This window comes from Meriones unguiculatus, chromosome 9, assembly GCF_030254825.1.
Source record: "Meriones unguiculatus strain TT.TT164.6M chromosome 9, Bangor_MerUng_6.1, whole genome shotgun sequence".
Lineage (NCBI taxonomy): Eukaryota > Metazoa > Chordata > Mammalia > Rodentia > Muridae > Meriones > Meriones unguiculatus.
In genome coordinates this window covers 80,626,732-80,645,905 of record NC_083357.1, presented here as the reverse complement: position 1 = coordinate 80,645,905, position 19,174 = coordinate 80,626,732, and the positions used below count along the sequence as shown (strand labels likewise).

The window sequence follows — 19,174 nt, the reverse complement described above, 5'->3', positions numbered from 1 at the left end:
AACCTCAACATTGCTAAGTAATTTCTGCCTTACATGGGTCTTTGACCCATGGTTCTTTCCCTTTTTAAAAGCAAAATTCTATCTGAGTCCTGATATGTCCACGTATTCCCAGGCTACCCATGACCAACTTTGTGTTTCAGCAACAGGACAGAGAGTTATTTCAGAATGACTGCATTACTCACACACTCTAAAGTGTTAATCATTTAGCCTTTAGGAACAAAAATATATCTTAGAATTGCCCAGGGTCCCTGCAAAGATCGATATGCCAACTAAGGACCATGCATGGAGATAACCTAAAACCTGCTCAGATGTAGCCCATGGAAACTCAGTATCCAAGTGGGTTCCCTAATAAGAGGAATAGAGGCTGTCTCTGACGTGAACTCAGTGGCTGCCTCTCTGATCACTTTCCCCTGAGGGGTGTGCAGCCTTTCCAGGCTACAGAGGAAGACAATGCAGTCAGTCCTGATGAGATCTGATAGGCTAGGGTGGGGGTGAGGGGTGGAGGAGAAATACCTCCCCTGTCATTGGACTAGGGGAAAGGCATGGGAGGAGAAGGGAGAGGAAGGGTGGGTTTGAGAGGGAATGAAGGAGGGAGTCATAGCTGGGATACAAAGTGAATAGATTGTAATATGAAAGGAAGGAAGGAAGAAAGAAAGAAGGAAGGAAGGAAGGAAGGAAGGAAGGAAGGAAGGAAGGAAGGAAGGAAGGAAGGAAGGAAGGAAGGAGAAAAAAATATACCTCAATGACATGATTAAAACATTTACCATTTCTTTCTGTACTTAAAAATGATAAAAAATGTTTGTATTTTCACTTTTTAAAATTATGCTATAAACTATAAAGACAAAAATAGTTTTTTTCTTCTCTCTAGCACATAGACATTGTTGATAGTTTGTACATTTGAAAAGCACCTGACTGAAAAAGAAAGAAAGAAAGAAAGAAAGAAAGAAAGAAAGAAAGAAAGAAAGAAAGAAACCTGCTAATACTTTTTTAAAGTGTGGCCCACTGCTAGGTGATTTGTAGCACGTTTATGTTCAATTCCAAAGTACTTAAAACTGCACAAACACTACCACCATGGGAACACCTGGATATGAAATGCTCTTAGACACACGAGGCTTCCTGGAGCATATTACAAATTCCTCTGGAGAACTCTTGTGATAAGAGTAAGTAACTGGGTTTTCATAATTTTCCCCCCAGTGACACTGCTCTCAGCGCTTGTTACTTCAGAGAACTCACTGTTTCACACCCATGCTGTGTTCTTTTGATGCCGTGTTTCCTTCTCCACTTGACAAAGTAATCATACCACTGTGTGGCTACCCCTCCAAGTCCAGCATATCCCTCCAGCCTCACATAGAGGTCCAAGAAGGACACAATCATTGTTTCTAAAAGGGAAAAAAACAACTATCTGTGGACATGACAGAGGCCAGTATAGGAAATGTGAATCAAATTTGTTTGAGTCAAAATTTTTACTCATGTCGTATGTGACTTATCTGACTTTTGTGTGTTACACTTACTACTTTATCCCATTCTTTTATATTTATCATTGTTATTTGTATTCATGGAATTATGATTCTTATCCAAGTTATAATTGCTATTCAAGTATCCCTTCCTTTCCAATGCCAGGCTGCATACACAATATCAAAAGGTGTTGGCCTATGATGGTTATCCTTTGCGTAAGCGCAGATAAAACCATGAAAATCTATGGGACAATTTCGGTAAGACTGAAAGTATCCTAAGCAGTCCCGTCATTAAATACGAGAATCACAGACTACTTGTGGGGATATTTCTAAAATACAAGGCCAAGGTAAAGAAAGAAGGCAAGGCCCTGTATCCTAAAAAGATTCTGGCAAATGTTCAATGTACAGTGTGTGTATGATGTAAAGATTTTTTTTTTTCTATAAATTGATCTGAGGTTCGGGAACTAAGGAGTTGTACTTCATAGCACCAATTATGCACTGTGTGGCATTCTGATCAAATAAGCTTCTCAACATACATAACACAGGAAGTAGCATAAGAACTCTGAAACTTACATCAGATAAATATAGGTTGAACCTTCACAATTCAATTTATAAGAAAACGGGTATGAATAAGCTCTATGGCAGTCATATGCTCTTACATTTGTATTTAAATTTGGTCTGTGAGTGGATGTGTATGCATGTGCTTGTGCCAATGTGTACATGCTGGTGTGCTGAAGTCAGAGTGCCTACGCAGAGTGTCTTCCTTGGTACCTCTCCACTTTCTATCTCCAGACGAGTTCATTCGCTGAACCCGAAGCTCCCTGATTCAGCTACTTGTAACTGGTGAGCAATCACTACCAGTTACCCAGTGTCTGTCTGAAAAGCACTGGGGTTACAGGCATGCATTGTCACACATGGCATTCTACCTTGGGCCTGGGCCTGGAATCAGGTCTGCTTGTGCTTCTGCAGCAAGCGTTTCACCCACCAATCGATTTCCTAGCCCCCTTATAGATATTTCTAATAATAATTGTTATATAATTCTTTCGCAGAAATGACTATTTTTACATGTTGGGAACGTTCTCTTCCCTCAGAGCCTCCCTGTTTAAGAAAAAAAAAAAAAGCCAAAACAAACAAAACAAAACAGTTTTTAAAGGAAACTTACATCTTTCACTTGAACAGTTGTTAATTTAAAAAATTTTAAATTCTACGAGCCAAATTTAGTAATTTATTCTAGAAAAAAAATTGCAACTTTCCTAAAGTGTCTATTTAAAAAACAAAACAGAGGACCTAAAACTCAGATGTAAACCATAGACTCGGTTTCCAAGTGGGTTCCCTAGTAAGAGGAGCAGGGACTGTCTCTGACATGAACTCAGTGGCTGGCTCTTTGATCACCTCCCCCTGAAGGGGGAAGCAGCTTTACCAGGCCACAGAGGAAGACAATGCAGCCAGTTCTGATGAGACCTGATAGGCAAGGGTCAGATGGAAGGGGAGAAGGGCTCCCCTATCAGTGGACTAGGGGAGAGGCATAGAGAGAGGGGGACTTGGGATTGGAGGAGAGGAGGGAGGAGGCCACTGCCGGGATACAAATTGAGTAAATTGTAATAAATGATAATAATGAAAAAGAAAAACTTAAAAAGAAAAATACACAAAAAGTAATAATAAAAATGATATGTTAATATTCTTATTGTAACTTGTTAATACTGAACATGTGTTTTACAATATGAATGATCATATTTAATATTAATTGCCATATCCATCATAATGGTAGAAATGTTGTTATATTCTACAAGGAAAAAAAAAACAAAAACAAAATCAAAAGCAAGAAAGCACCTATGCATGAAGTTGGAAGCTTTTTTCTTTTCAGCAGGAATCATGGGAATAGAGCTTCCTTGTAAACAATCTGTCTATAGAGAGTAACTGATGAAATGAATCACTTGCATTGACCGACCCAGAATTCCCCCATTAGAGACAACATTAAACTGCATTATCAACAGTGAAAGGTGCTTGTGCCATATTCATGTAAGTGTAAGAGAAATATAGTTTAATATAATACGTTGACTTCCTACATTAAAAACCCAAGTTGCATACATGTTCAAAGTAGAAATTAATCCATTCCCTAAATCCTTGCACCAGGCTATAAGTAAGCTCTAAAATTCTTTCAAATTTTATGCATTTGGAGGTATAGTTATGTAACTTTTCATTCCAGCAAGGACTGTCACAAAATCTCAATAGTGAACATGTTCGTCTCTCAGCAGGGGAAATACCAATTCACAATAAGCAGAATCAATAAAAAAATACAAATTATCATAATCTGTTTAGACTTGAGTCTTTTGGATTCTTTTGTAATTGAAAATAAATTGTAGGTTAGCATACAATGAAAGATAAGCAATGGCTATGTCTAGTTTGTAAATTATAGGTAATTAAAAATATAAATGAACCTTGCTCTGTTTTCAGTCAACAGTTATGGAATGAGTCCTCATTATGGCTCAAATACAGTCTTGGTAAAGTGTTTTAAGCAAAATTTTTGTTAATTTTATTTTATGTATATATTTATTTATTACAATTTATTCACTTTGTATCCCTGCTGAACTCTCCTCCTCATCTCCTCCTGGTCCCACTCACCCTCCCTCTTCTCCCCCTATGCCCTTTTCTTATTCCTCTGATGGAAGAGGACCTCCTTCCCTTCTGTCTGACCCTAGCTTATCAGGATTCATCATACTAATATTTTCTTATGAAACTGGGGAAGGAGTATAGTTAATTTTTGTTTTTAAAGAAAGAAACATGGAGACACTAAAAAACACCAACAATGGAAAATTATTTCATGGAGTTGCATACCAGGGCTTTGTAATAGGTGAGTTTTTGTTCCCTAAATAAAGTTTCTTTGGATAGACAAACTTTCAAATAAATCAGTCAAAGCCAAGGCAAAAACAGAGGACCCTGTCCTGAAGTCACATGTAGAAAAGTTAGTCCTTGAGGATGATTACAGTTCCCAATTCAATGATAGAGCAGCTGAAATCTAGGCATGCAAGACATCTCGTAACTGAGTCTGAGCTATGTATGAGCTATGAATCTGGAAGCCCAAATTCTCAGTGGAGTACATGTATTATCCTACAAAAAGCGGGAGACGGAAATCTCATAACTGAATGCTTCATCCTCACTGCCTCACTGTGTGACAATTCTCTTTGGATTTAAAAAAGTGTTTTGTTTTTTTTTTTTTTTTGTTTTGTTTTGTTTTGTTTTAGTTTGTTAGTTTTTTTTGTGGTCTAGTAGATATATTTTTAGAGAAAATACACAATATAATTTACACGTTTTTTTTTTCTAAAAGAAACAAGGCAGCAGGAGTTTTTTTCTTGATAGCCTACTTTCTCCATACTTTTCTTCAAAATAGGGAAGTTGGAATTGCCATATACAGGTTGAAAAATAAGGTTTTCTTCTCCCTGCAAGTGCATGTGTTGTTTCAAGTATAATCAGTTTATAAATGCTGTACATTTAATATAGAAAATCCAAAAGAGGATAAAGCCCATTTTGTAATCTAATTAAGTTTAAGAATCCTGATATGCATTTTCTTGAGGGGACAGAATAGCACAAAATCAAAATGGAGCATGAGTACCATAATGCATAATAGCTCAAGCTAAAAGCATAACAATAAGCTTGTTTTCCATTATTGCAGAACCAATAAATAAGCATAATGAAAATCATGACACATTATTACATTACTCTGCATTGCCTCTATTTATTTAAAAAACCCAGATGAGTGCATTCAAAATACTTCCACATGTCAAATGACAGTAAGTTTTGCAATTGAGAGTACGCTGAAAGGAATATTTTAAAGAGCAGATGCCTGGTCTTATGTGGCTTATATCAAGATTATGATAGGAATACAAGATAGCTGAGCAATAACTACTTCAAACTAAAATGGTCGTAGCATGGCATCCAAAACATTTTTATCTTTCATTTGCACTATGTTTTCTTCATGTTATGCAGTCAATAAAAACCAAATTAAAAAGCTTTAGAAGAAAGCTTCCATGTCAATTAGCCCTTGGATAGGATCTCCTGTTTCAGTCTCCCTTTGATTTAATATACTGGATTATATTAACAGCACAGGCTTGTAAATAAGGGATATCTGAATCCTATTAATGGGAGTAAGCTGCCAAAACAATCAGCCTCTAACTTAACAAGTTTCTAAGTATTTAGAAAAGCTGTGAAATGGGATTACAAGGTTAAACTGTGTACATCTGGCTTGCCACTATATAAATATTTCAGAAATTTGACCTCATGGGTTGAAGAAACACCTGTCTAATCATGAGTCTTTTCCAAGTTACATGAACTTCACTGAGCAGAGCAGCACATGAATGTTGACAAGAAATCTTCATCAATTTGCATAATTCACTTCTTATGCTCAGCACATAATTTTATCATGCTTCTCTCTCCTAAGTGAACACAAAAATGTATTCTAAAAAGTTTCTGTACTATCATGCTTATATTGACAAAAAATGCCAAGGATGTGTAAAATTTCAAAACTCATAATAATTAGCATAAATACTGACTAAGTACACAGATTTTCCCCCATAGGCGTTAGCATGCAACTTTAGTGTAGTTAGATGTTGCAAGCATACATTTAGGGTGCCATGAAGCAAGAGAATAATTAATGAGAAGCAGAGGCCTGTCATCAAGTAGCAGTCACAACTTGGGCAGTCCCCTTAGTTTACAGACGCCTTAATGAATGTAGAAAATCAGGTGCTTTTAACCAGACGCAAGACTGAACAACTGTGTTGACTCTTTGTCAAGTACACACCAGCCCATTAAGCTTGATTTTAGTTTAGTAATTTTTTTTAAAGAAGTAATTAGGTTAGAAATGTGCAGAGTAGAGCACTCACCAAATTATCTTAAAATGTTCAACACAAAACACCAGCTTTGAATCTGTAGTCAAAAACTGGAAGCTAAAGGTCATGGGCTCAAATTTCTAATGACATTTCCTGGGAGCAGATGGGTGCAATGGAAGCTAAAGATTGGATTTTCAATGCTTTCATGCACCACGTTGATTGTACGTTAATGTCCTAACAAGATGATGGGTTATTGCAATTAACCAAGTGAAATGATACTCTGCTTCCCAAATCAGCCTCTTTCCAGGGGACATTGAACCCGAGGTTCTTCCCTTCCCTCATCATCTCAGCAAGTCGTTATCTATCCTGAAATTCTAAACCCAGGCAACCATGTTTCTAAATAACTGATATTTCCTTGGAAATTTCATTTCTGCAGTAGCATCATGAATATTTAACATAGACACAAAATTTATGCATACTAAAACTCAATGGGAAATATCAAGTAAAAATGTAAGGAATGTTTGACTAAATTTAAAATGAGGTTCCTTTTGTCACATGATGAATTCATGTGCTGGTATGGTCAGATATGCATAGCTGTAAACTGAAAAGTTTTCTAAAAGCAGAAAATTGAATATAATTTTTTACATTTTTAGATGTGGAGAGGGTGTCTTCACTGTATCTGTTAGTGCACATTCTTGATTGAAGAATAAAAATGAACTCATATTGTAAAATTTCCTTAACTGCTTTCATATAAAAAATCGAAATTTTTATTTTTAAAATAATGAAGCTTCTTTGTCCCATAATGATTCTGGTAGCACTAATCAGGTGATGAAGTAGAGCAAAGCACTGACCTCCTCTGTGATGTTTTCTCAAGATCAAGAACGAACATATTATCATTGTAAGTTAATTGCTGTTTCAAGGAATGAGGGGGAGGGATTGAAGAACTGAGGTCTTGAGCTTCCAATACATGTCATTTTTGTCCTATTTGTTCTTCTGTGTGATTGCTTCAAAATTTAGCCCCATCCTGACAGCAGTCAAAGAGTGTTCCTACTTGAATAAAGGGGTCTCATTCACCCCAGAGAAGCCTTGGTGTGTCCCACCAGCCATGGCATCACGTTGCCTGAGAACTCACAAGTGCTAAACTCTAGGGCATCTCACAGTTACTTAATCTGAGTCCATGTTACAAGAAGGTTTTCTGGTGAATCATCACATTTCACATTCATCTTTGAGAAAGAAGCTCTGGTTTAAAATATTTATGGTCTGTGTTTTTATCAGCAGGAATCTCTCAACAAGACTGTTAACAGTTTAAAGAGTTAAAAGTTAACTGGTTCCATCTTTTCATTTCACTTTACAGAGAAATAAAAGTAGAGTTCAAAGAGAAAATATATATATATAATCATTTACAGATTTTTTAAAATGGAGAAATTGTTTATTTTAGTTAATATTCCAAATTTTCATGTTTACGGAAGTATGCTTTCAAAATGAAGTACATGAAACTATTTAACGCAATCAATACACATTTGCCTCTACGCTGAAAAGTCAACTAAGTCATTCACAGATATAAGAATAATTCAGTTAATTTGGCGATAAATACCACCATGTTTTGTCACCATGCATATATAAATTTTAAATAGAAAACCTTCCTGTAGATGTAAATATACAAGGAACTTTAATATGTGCATTAAACACATACTTTCCACTGAAAGTCATGAGAACATTGTTTTATTAGTTCAAGATAAGGTAAAAGCAATATTTACTTATATCTAACTAATTATATACTTTTGTCATGATGCTAGAGATTGTACTCAAGGCCTTGGATATGGTAGGGATATGCTGTACCACTGAAGGATGTGCCCAGATAGATGCTACCTGATTAAGAGGAAGTCTGACTATTACTCAACCTGGCCTATATCTAATGCTCTTCTTGCCTTTGACTTCCAAGTAGTAAGATTGCAGGCATGCTCCACAAAGTTGTTTTAATTCCAAACATTTGAAAAAGTTTTCCCTGTGGTTAGCAGATGAGAAATTTAAGATAATACATCTTGTGGAAAGACTCACAAGTGCTCGAAAACTTGTGTCCTTACAAAGTTCTCAGTGCTCCCAGCATCATTATTACATAGAGAAAATGCCTTGGCAATATTGTTTAAAAGAGAGGACACATATATATGTAAAAAGTCTCCAGGAAGAGACATTGAGGAGAGAAGTGAATAAAGCATGCACTGGTAACAACAGGCCCAGCTTCTGGTCAGCAGTGTTTGATAGAACACCTGCTTCAAGCCTCTCGGAACAGCAAAGGAAACCCCCAGCCTGCCCATTAGCACATCTGCACTGTCTGCAGGCCAGAGGATGGCTGTCACCATGTCCTTCTTCGAAAAGGCCACTGTTAAATTATGAATTAATAGAGAGTTGAATCATAACGTTTAGATGAGTGTGGGCACAAATATCAACCATGAGAGTTCACTATCTCTGGGCTCGACTCACGTAATATTCAGCACTACTAAATTTAATCTTTCAAGAAGTGTGTGTTCTGAATAACGTTTAGAATAAACCACAAACATTTAAAAATTATAATATTTTTTATTATTTTCCTTTATTTTGTATTCCTCATAGTATGTTTAAGGAGGAACACATGGGAGTTTGTTGTTGTTGTTGTTGTTGTTTTTATTCTTACGGGTTTACCCAGAGCCTTACATGCTAGGAAGCTATTCTACCATTAAAATGCATCCTCAGCCCAGAATGAACTTTTAATATGACTTAAAAATTCGATTGGAGCTTTTATTCTATCAAGCCCTCTTATCATTTGATATGAACCTTGCAAATAGACCATAGGTGGATAACAATTAAGTTTTAAAATGGCATAAAAGTAAAAAATTTCATTTAATTTTAATTGTTTTGCTATTTATTCATTAGATGAATGACTATGAATCAAATAATGTAAGTGTGACTATAAGTTAAATAACAACATGAAAATGGGCAGCATGATAATCCTATAAATGATTTTTTTGGAGTAGGCATAAAAATTACTTAGCACCTACATAGTCAGAACAGATTCTGAATTTTGTGAACATTTTTGTGAGTTTATTTCATATATATTAGATAATGGGAATATAATGTTTTATTAATGTCAGCAAATGACAGACAGCAGATACAAAATTAATAAACCATAAAATTATACCTCAACAAATACAAATAGATATGTATGGCTTAACCAGTACTTCATCTTATTAAAAATTACTCAGGAAAGTATTTGTGTGAAAGCACCTCAAAATATAAACAAAATTATGTTTCAGATTATTCATTTATTAAACCTTGATGAGACAGCTTTAGAAAATTTATATAATTCCTGAATGACAAAATTGCAATGCTGTATAAACTGTAGCAAAGAAAAAAATATTTAAATAAGTCACAATCAACACTATTGTCTCTTTGAATGCTATATACATATGCATGGGTACGTATATAAACTATATATAGTATGAAGAAATACTGAGAAAGCCTGATGCTGATAAAAACTGCAAGGCTTGAACAGCTATTTTTCACTATGAAGTTGCATTATATCATCATAAATAGATGGGAATTCTTATTGCTCTTATTTAAAATTTATCAACTATAAACAAAAAATTGTCAAACTATATTGCCCTCAAATTATTTATCAAGAGGCCATTATTTTCCTATCTTTCTATTTACACATTTTATATTCATATGCATATAATTATATATATATACATATATTAGACTGACAATTGTTCAATCTGTAACATATATGTGATTGGTCATAATAAAAACTCCCTATGCAAAGAACTTTAGATTTCATTAATATTATATTTATATTGTGTATCACATAGTTTACTGGGCTTTCTCAAACACAGAAATAAAAAATAGAAACGTGGTATCTATCTTCAAGTATTTTTCTACCTAGACAAGATAAAATAATTGAATCTAAATATTATGTAGTTGAATCACTGTTCCGAACATTTAACACCATTGAAATTTGAAAGAATTCACTAGTTGTGTGTGTGTGTATCAATGAGGTGCTCATCAAGAACAGAGCTCAGGCAGCACTGCCAGCTCAACAGGAAAGGGATGGATGGAAAGGAAGAAGTTGTTAATTCTCCAGTCCTAATATATTCATTATTGGTTTTTTAAATTCTGAGGCTTCAAGTAGCATTGGGACCAAGCATAAAATAAAATTACTCCCACAGCTTCTGCTCACTTAGATACGCTTATGTCCTGTTTTTTAGGACAGCCGAATATTCTTACTGTTTTACCTTAAACTTAACTCAGTCCACAGAGGACAGTAATGGAAGATATTATCCACTCCTTCCCTGAGTTGTTAGATGTCAGCTTTTTGCCGAGGGCAAATTTTAATGGCTGATTTGTGGATCTTTACTTCTGGAGGTTTACTACAGAAACACTGATATAACCTCTACCCAGAGCAAACACCCATTCTAATAAGAACACACCAAACCTAAAAACGCACAAGGAAGAGAAAAATCCTGGCAGGAATTAATCTACCATTTTCACACATCTGCCCAAGGGAGGTATTGTAATTGCAAAATTTACTCTAAGACTGCTGAGACTCATAGTAATTATGTTTCTCTCTCTTTTTTTTTAATAGAAATAGCCACAGGTGGTAACAAATTGGGTTTTGAGATGGGGAACTGGGCATGTATTCTAACCCAAATTACTGTGTAATTGTCTTGATTATAAAAAAAAATTACGAAAAATCTATTGTTCAAAATCAAAAGGAAAAAATATTAAATGTATTCCTTATCTTTGCTTTGTTTTTCACTACTCAGGTATTTGGTATCAGGCACATGTGATATCAGGATGACATCTCAGAACAGGCCTCTGGTGATAACTCTTGATAACTGCACTGATTGTTCATTTGTTTAAAAGGATCATCTTACCAAACTTATTATCATCTAAGGATAAACAGCAGTTTTCCTCTGAAGGTCAGGACCTAAACAAAGCTAATAATTACTAACCATGATCTGCCTTCATTAAACGTTCAAGGTTAGAGATGTTTACTTCTGCCTATGAATTGATATTGAACTGTTTGCTATTTTCATACATATCTGCTCTCAGCAATTCTACATATTGCTCTAAAATTAACTTAATTCCATAGAATAATTAAACTGTTTTCTGATATTACTGACAAATTTCACATGTTCTATGCCCAGTAATATATATCCAAACTCAACTACTTAAACCACAGATATTTGAAGTTATAAGGTCAGGTTACAATGAGAGACAAAAAATAGGGGCTGTTGTTACTACAACTTAAACCCATGTTAATATTCAAATAATAATAAAGCAAATAACCAAATATTTTACATATGTGGAGATGTTTTACTCTGTAATTTTTATTTAGATACAATGAAAATATTAAGATGAAGAATTTATTTCTTTTTTTTGGGGGGTGCCTTGTGATTCCTCTTATGTATGATCTTGATGCAATAAGTTTAACTTAGACAAACTTTCCCTAAGTGCATGAAAAACTGCAATATAGGCTAGCAAGCAAGGCCAGTGTGTTCCCATAACGAGATCACTATAATTTTTATTACAATCTTATTCTGTTTTTGACAATCTAACTGCAGAAATCAAACTAACTCATCTTAAAAACTGATCTGAAGATTTGTGGGACTAATAGTTATGAAAATATGTATCATCAAGGAATGTCAGGCAGGAACTAGAAAACAATTCCCTTTGTAATAAAAGCCAATTCCCTTCTCTTCCAAAGCAGGCAAGTAAAAATATTTTTCTTTCTAAATTGTTGGTAATTTTATAGGCAACTGCTTTCTTAAATATTCTAATTTCTTGTTTTCATGTTGTGTCATCTTTTGAAATAAAAGCAGTGGTAAGAAGCCCACAGTGCTAATTTGTACATGTAGTTAAGTTATTTATTTTCTGTAGTAAAAGCAGCTCAGTTATATATCCAATTTTTCTGTTGCTAGAAAAAAAATAACATAACATAGGTTATTCAATTATACAATAATATTGGCAGAGTGTGATAAAATAAACTGTTTGAAGAATAAATAGCTCTAGCAAACGTATTTATATTGAGGACTGTGATTTGAAAAACAAAGTTGCACGGAGGGGTGGAAAACCTATAGTATCAAGATTTCAAATTGGTTTAGAATATTTACAGTGGAAAAGTAATTCACAGAATTTGCTTAAGACATTGTCTAGATTTGGAGTATAAGAATAAGAAAATGGTGATCCTTGAATCCTTCCAAGCAATAAAATAGCTGTCCATTTACATTTTGTACAAGAATACAAAAAACAAAATTTTGGATTCAAACTTTAACTTTGGGTTGAGTTTCCCTTGGAGGATATTAAAATTTTACGTGTTCCTATGATTATTAAGAGTTCAGTCAAAAATGATATAAGTGCATATCGTATGCCTTGTATTAACAACCTTTCAAACTATTACATGAAAATAAACATGAGAGAAATACGTATATAGCATCAGTTATGTAGAGAATGTGAGTTACTTAGTCAGTCCTCAAATTCGGTTGCCTTAAAGCAGGAACACTGCTAATATAGCAGTGGGACCTCTCAGAATGTAAAAATTGCATCTGCATAGGTATTAACATAATTTATAAGCATAAAACTAATGTTTGCAAATAGCAGCAAACATTTGTTATTGTATCCTTTTGAAATTTGAAATTCATTCTAAAAGCTTTGGCTTTTAAACCCTGAAAAGACTGCTTTTAGCTGGTAAAGTAAACAAGAAGTTGTCATTTAAATGGTACCTTTAATGTGTTCCAGTAATTAAAAATCAATAAAACATTAAAAGTTTCAAAAGTATTAAGTGCTGTTAGGCCACAGTATTTTTTAGAAACAATTAGGATCTTTAAAATTATAGTATCCTTACCATAACAATTTAATATAACATTAATATGGTAGACGGGACTATTTCAAAAAATTTAAATATAAAGAAAATATGATAACATGGATTTTGAAATATTTTTTAAAATGCCAGAGTAAAATGAATTCCTAACATTATTTAAGCATTTAATGTATTCCATTTCTCTAATCAAACCAAAGTCTATTTATGTAGATTAGTTACTTATAAAGTTTCATTTCCCCAACCTGTATTTATTTTGTGATCACAAAGCTTGTTAACTTAAATAGTTTTTTATTGTCATGATTCATTTTCCCATAATTATGCTGTTTAGCTGCCTTATTTTTGAATAAATATATGCAAACGTGCCAATCATATTCAGCGTAGTTATGCTAGATGCTCAATGAACCATAAGAACAATTTCACTACAATAAAACTCCCTGGAATAGATCCAAAGCAGGGCCTACAAATACTAGTAATCAGAATGTCACTATGACCAGAACAGAAAAACAATACTGTGTCACATGAATATCAAGACTCTCTCCAACACTGCCCCCAAACCAATTTCATAGTCAATCATAGAATACAGTGCATGTAAGTGAAACATGCCTCCCATAAAGCCACAACTTGCTTTTATATCTTGCTGTGAGTTTTTCTTTTATGCTACACCTTAAAAATACCAAACTGATTCCTCTGCAGTAGCAGCAAAGCACAAGGATATTTCTGCTTAGTCACAGTGAGGATGTTGATGCCATTAAGGACTTCTTTATTATAGATGATTTATTTCCAGAGACCAAAGGATAGCAATACATCACTGTCAAAACTAGCAGTGAAAGCTATGACTTGCTGTAAAATAGTGTATGCTGCCATTGAGGGGAATTCATGTCAAAATCTCCTTTACTAAAGTAGGTTGACAATAGATTAGTGTAGGTCTGATGAACTTTGAAAGTGTCTTGTAAGTGTGTAGCAAAAGTCACTCTATCTTCAAAATGATGAGTAAAAAAAATGAACTGTATGTTATTCACTAGCAATTATACATCATTGGTTGGAGGAATTTAATCCAAAGAAATCACTTCACTAATGCTTTACTAAAATATGACTTTAAGGTAATGCCCTGTGGGATTTATTAAAGAGACGTATTACCTAGGGGAATACATTCTAGAGCAATGACTAATGTCGTAATTAGTGGGTGCATTTGTAAGAATGTACCCACTATTGAGTGTATTGCAAGACTTCTCTGCATCAGGGAGTTAAGTTTCATTTCCTCACTGGCCTGAGCCCAGCTGTAGGGACTTTTCCTCTTGGTCTTTCATCATCAACCTTACACCATATGTTTTTAATGTTTCCACTCATGCCACCAGTCCCAAAAGTATCAAACATTTGCCCGACATTTGTTTTTACTTTCCTTAACCCTTAAGCTTCAAATTATCATGTTTACCATATTTTCAAAGGGAAATATGAGTTGTTCTTTAAAAAGTGAATTGCTTTGAATTAAAAATTGTAAAATGAGATATTTGTGCTTGTATATTTACAGTCATATTTGGTGCCGAAAATACTCACATGCATAGATAAATATAAATATAGGTATGCACATAACTGCTTTTTCCAAAAAGTTTATTTCTTTATAGTTTAATAAACATAGGCAAGGCTAACCTTATTAAATGCAAGTAAAACTCTATTACTTTTAAGAAATCCCAGATAGTTTTTAGCTTGTATGCTCTGTGTTCCCATATGCATTTCTGTTGCACTATATTACATAAGCAGCACTCACATGAGAAATTTCAGATCTCATTCATGACAACAGTGCTGCCTCATGATATAGTAAAACTACTGCAACTCAAAACAACACTAAACATTCATCCCAAATTTTCAGTCTTTTCTCCACTAAAATGCACCTATTCCAAACTTCTTTAACTGATATGATAGCTGGGTGTTATGTTAGGAGTGATTACTTTAAATTTATATAAAGGTATTTTAGCAATGTAAAGGTGTGACTATGATGCACATCTTCAAACGCTTGACTTCATACACAGAACTTCATGAGCAAACAATGCATTCAGTGGTTATTTTCCACTTTAAGGAATATAAGCTATTTTGTAAATAAACTTAAAAATTTGAGATAACAATTTTAGGGCATATTTTTCTCTGATCCAGTAAAATCTTTCAATAAGGAAAATATAATTGCTGAAAATATAATTTCAAAAACTTTGACGTATCTGTATATGTAATGCTATGTATTGAAATAACATAACTCATCCAAATACTGTGTATTTAAATGAAATATGAAATTTATTACTTCTACAATTTTAAAAACATAACAAAATTTCATCTCAATGTGTTGATGATCAAAAATCACCTGGTTATAACTTTAGAAATTTTGTTGAAATTTGGAAGCTAGTGGGTTATAACAGTTATAATTTTTGAAGAGCTTGTATCTCAACTATAAGAAAAATAAAATTATGTGGCTTCCAGTTTTATGGGAATGTTTTCTTTTGTTGTGAAATAGAGAAATTTACAAAGGTTTATGTTAAAGGTGATATATCCACAGAAACAAATACAGCTAAGAATAACATTAGCTTTTTAATAGGAGCACTAACAATAAGTTTGGAACTTTAAAAATAAGTTATAAAGCTTCACAGAAATTGCAACCAACTAATGTTCAGCTATATTCTAGATTGCTTAATACTTCACGTAATTTGGATTCATAATTTTACAAAAAGTTTTGATGGTGTGTACTCATTAAACTAAAGTGGAAGCAAATCCTGCTATGTTTTCAATAATCTTTGAGGGGGGGGAAAAGAAAAAGAGCAAAATACCCCAGGAAACATGCAGCCTGACAATGCCATTCCTTTCCTGCTCAATCCAACATAATCCTCATAAGTAAGGATTATATACTTTGTGAAGAGTAAGGAGTGCAAGAGACTAAGCAAGTGGTACCTTCTTAGCATAAACACTGTAGCAAAATATCTCCAAATCTGAAGTGACACCAAAACATATTTATACTGTGCATCTGTTGCTGAAGTCATTAATTTAAAGGAATACAAGCTATGAAAGATCATGTGTGGTCTTGGTAACTCATCTGAACAGGCTTCTATATTGAAAAACCTTCTGTGTTTAGAGAAATGTGAGTAAAGACACACAAAGAATATCATTATAAAAGACACTTTAGCTTTCGTCTTTACTGAAATAAAGTTAACTCTTTATACATGGTAACTTACTCCTTTACAATTCAACCTCACTTTTTTTGTATTTGGCGTTCCTCTAGGGACCTATCATATACTTATTTAGTTCGTTATATCCAATATATTATGCTTGATATTTGCTACACTGTAAGCCTCATGGATATATCTTGAGAGATTTTTATTGTTTTTCATGAGGACTCTGAAATAAATGGACATGACATTTTAAAGTTGATCTACAAAAACTGTACTTTTTAAAAAACTTTATTTAGGAAATCTTTTTCCCGAGTTAATACATTTTCTTTGATAAGAATATATTAAAAACTGACTGTAATGGATATTATGGGAGAATACAGATATTAAAACAAAACAAAAGCCAGGAAGTCATATAATTCGTGTGCCCAGCCTTCTCCCTTCTTCTCAGTGAGGAGATCACTGAAAATACCTGTTGAGAAGTTGCCTGAGATAAGTTACTTTCTCGTTTTGCTTTGTTTTCCTGAGCAGGAGCTCAGGCATCTCAGGTTGGCCTCTCTGTGTAATCCAGAGTGACTTTGGACTTCTGACTGATTTCCTGCCTTTACCTCCCTACTGCTGAGATTATACGTGTGAACTTCTTAATAAACCACAGTTGACAATTATTCTTAAGAGTTAGTAAAGATGTCTCTATTAATGTTATATTTAATATCACAACACAAAATAATATATATGGAAATATCTTGAGTGGAAAATGCTCTTATTATTTTATGTAATAGTCTACCTCACTTTCTTCAAAATCTATGTTCCTATTTTTCAGTGCAACTCCTATACCTTATAATAAATAAAATGTTATGCTATAACCTAAATGTAGCAGTATACTTCTTATGTTATTATAGATATTCTAGTCACACGTATATTGTCTAAACACTTTATAGCCTGATTTTGTTTATAGAAATTCACAGAACTGAATAAAAATGAAATGTCTTTCCTCAACTCTGTTAATAGATATGCACCTGAAATGAAACAAGACCTGCAAGAATTAACCTTAGGTTCTGCAATCAAAACACTTTCAGGCTGAAAGCAGTTTTAACTTTATCTAATGCGAGGTGTATAGCTCCAAAGTTCCTGTATTTCATATCACCTTGTTTTACACGGTATTGCAACACAGTTATGAAAGTTTGTTCAGCACATTTATAAAGGCCTACCATGCACTCTCAAACCACCATGCAAGATACAGGAAAATAAGGATGAAACAGAGCTACTAGCTGCTGATCCAGCTTGATTTTGCAGAATAAGACTTTACCTTAAGAAAGAGACATGAAATTAGTAGCATATTTACTTTGCAGGCTTAACTGTGAACATGGTATCAAATGAGCTTGATACAAGATTACAGAATTCCTGTAGACTCTCACCATTCAACTTGAGCACACTGTGGGTTGCAGCACAAGTGTTGAGGGAGAGAAAGTCAGAGGTAGCAACTGGCTAACTTATTATGGTTTCATAATGAACAGGAAGTTAAGTATGCTACATTTGCAAGGAGAGTAATTCCTCAGAATTCTATAACTCAACTTTTAAGAAATAAGGTGAGGAAAAAACTGTTAGCCATTTAGGTTGAAATGTTTTTTTAAGACAAAAGTAACAGAAAATTGACACACCTTGGGAAAAAACACCAAATTGAAACTAAATTCCATTTTGTATTTTGGTGGGATGGATTAACATTTTGAAAGGAAAAGAATAACAGGACAGTATTTTGCTTTCAGCAAATTGTGGGAAGGTTTGGATAGTATATGTTTTTCTTGGATTTAGTTTTACTATCAGTGAGGATCCACCACTATCTTTTACAACCAATGACCAGCTTCAAAGCCAATATGGTTAATATAGAATAAACACTACATCCCTCCAAATTTAGGAATATTACTAATCAAGAGTGCTCTTCTGTAGTCTGACTAAGAAGACACACTTGATGAGAATTTTACAGCTTGACTTTATGATTTTTTTTATGTTGGAAACTAGACTGGAATTCAGCTCACAACCCTTGAAATAGATGATTAAGCATCAGCCTTTTGTGACTACCTTGTCATTGGCATATATAGGCAGATATGCAAAATATCTGAGATTCCAAAATGACTACAGAACATCTATAAACATTTTATCATAGTTCCCTCTATAGAGAAATTAGTGATCATTAGTATCAATTTCATGCAATTACAAGAAGACATTTTTAGAAGCCAAGTATTTATAGTTGAGGATTTCTTCCATGTTTCATATAAACCTTAAATCCATGATTACAAGATCTACGCTGAATACGATACAAAGTGGAATTTGATAGTTTAATAGGTAATAACATCATACTTGATGAATCTCGTTCAGTTGGACACTGCACTGTCATAGGATATACTTTCTGCTTAGCATTAGAACATGAATGGTTTATATGAACAGGGCTATGAACCTTCAACACTCCCTTTGAACAACAGTAATTTTACTGAGACAAGCTTTTCAAGGCATAATGATATGGACAAGTGACATTTCATTTACTTCAAACTAAACTTCCCCCTCAAGTGTCACTTTTGGTTATGCTGAGCTGCAAACTTCAAGCACTGCTCATTCAGAGTAATTTGTAACAACACATGTACGGAATATTATGATAACCAAGAATTAATTTTTTCCTCAGTAGTGAATAAAGAAAGCTAGAAGGTGACCGGACAACCACAGCACAGGAATCTTTTTTAAAGAATCAAAGTGTTATGCTTTTGGCAATAATTCTGTTTTCATCTTATGTTAATAATGTGTGTAGAGACCCTTAAAACTGTAGAGCTCCTCAAAATATACACTGTTGGAAAGCAAATAATGTGGGATTCACTGCAATTTAATCCCCTGATATCAATGACATTA

The 19,174-nt window shown here is 33.9% G+C and overlaps 1 protein-coding gene across 5 annotated transcripts in view; it reads right to left on the bottom strand.

The window, feature by feature from the left end:
* The window catches only part of Pcdh17 (protocadherin 17), a 103,600-nt gene that overhangs the window by 78,662 nt on the left and 5,764 nt on the right, over positions 1-19,174 (bottom strand). The window lies entirely within an intron of this gene.